The following is a 1,666-nucleotide window of genomic DNA, read 5'->3' as shown; positions in this document are numbered from 1 at the left end:
CTGATCCAGGTAAAGGGGCTGATTTAACTGGGAGCACTGGAGGGTAACAGAATGGCCGAGGCCTTGCTGTGGTTGTGGGGTCAGAGAAACAACTCTGTCATGTCTCAGTGCCCAAACCCTCCCTGCTCAGTGGCTCCAGGGGCAGCCAGGGACCCTCTTAGGACACAGAGAGTCCTTCCTGACCTCTGATTCTTCCTGGTGGGAGGCTCCATGAGCCTCAGCCGAGCCATCCCAGAGTGAGTAGGAAGCTGCTCTGGACCCCTGAGCAGTCTGCAGTGGGGCACAGCTGTGGCTCATGGTCTGCCTCATGCCTCTGGGGCAACTGGAGTCACCAGGGGCTTGAGACCTGCCCTAGGGGACAGGTAGTGTCACACTGCTGCCCTGGCCGTGCCAGGGAGGGAGAGCTGGGTGTTGCAGGGCTGCTTCATGCTCATTGACTCTCTTCTGCGTCTGGGAGTGGTGGAGATCAGAGCCCCTGAGGTCCAGGAGATCCTATCCAGGGGAAAGGCTCCTTTGATTTCTCATTCTCTGCCTTGTAGAGCAGATGTTGTTCCTCCTGAGGCACATGAGAGACTGCAAAAGGTGTTGCCATCCCACAGGGATGAATAAAAGAGTGCCTGAGCCCCAGAACTGCAGTGCCCATGCCAGCCACCTTCCCAGGGTGCTGGGACTGGGGAAGCCACTTCCCTGGGCAGCAGGGCTGAGCTAGAACTTGAGCTGCCGGAGGACTGGGGTGTGTATGCACACATGGTGCCTCCTGTACCCTTCCCATTCCACGCTGCCTGGAGCAGATGGAGTTTCCCCTGGCTGGAGGATCACTCACAAGCTCCATGGCCCCTTGGTCAACAGGGCCATGAACTGGGGCTTTGCCCTTTGAATGCACCCACATCAGTGTGCCAAGCACTGTCCCCTCTCACTGCACTGAGCTCCTGATGGCATTTTAGGCCTTTTAATGCCATAAATGTCTTTAATGTCTCTGGACCAAAAGGCACACAAATAACACACAAGTAACACTCTGCACCTTTTGGCTGCCATTCCCGTGCCTTGCCAGGAGCTTGGCATTCATTTATGAAATTAATGAGTGCTGACCTCCCCCCACGCTGGAGGGAATCTGCTTCCCCAGGGGTAAAACAGTGATGAGCTGAGCAGAGATGAAGCAGAGACCCACAAAGGGCTGGGGTGAGAGGCTGGATGTGAACAACACTGTGAGCCAACAGCATCCTGGGCTTGTCCCCTCAGTGTGGGCAGCATGGGAGGGGAGGATTCTGCCCCTCTGCCCCGCACAAGTGAGACCCCAACTGCAGAGCTGCCTCCAGCCCTGGAGACCCAACATCAGGAGCACGTGGAGCTGCTGCAGTGAGTCCAGAGGTGGCCATGGAGATGCTCCAAGGGCTGGAGCCCCTCTGCTCTGGAGCCGGGCTGGGAGAGCTGGGGGTGCTCACCTGGGGAAGAGAAGGCTCCAGCAGAGCTCAGAGCCCCTTGCAGGGCCTAAAGGGGCTCCAGGAGAGCTGGAGAGGGACTGGGGACAAGGGCATGGAGGGACAGGACACAGGGAATGGCTTCCCACTGCCAGAGGGCAGGGATGGATGGGATATTGGCAATCGGGAATTGTTCCCTGGGAGGGTGGGTAGGCCCTGGCACAGGGTGCCCAGAGCAGCTGTGGCTG

This window comes from Corvus brachyrhynchos, unplaced genomic scaffold, assembly GCF_000691975.1.
Source record: "Corvus brachyrhynchos isolate BGI_N302 unplaced genomic scaffold, ASM69197v1 scaffold661, whole genome shotgun sequence".
In the NCBI taxonomy this organism is placed as follows: Eukaryota; Metazoa; Chordata; class Aves; order Passeriformes; family Corvidae; genus Corvus; species Corvus brachyrhynchos.
Note: the sequence above shows the minus strand (reverse complement) of the source record.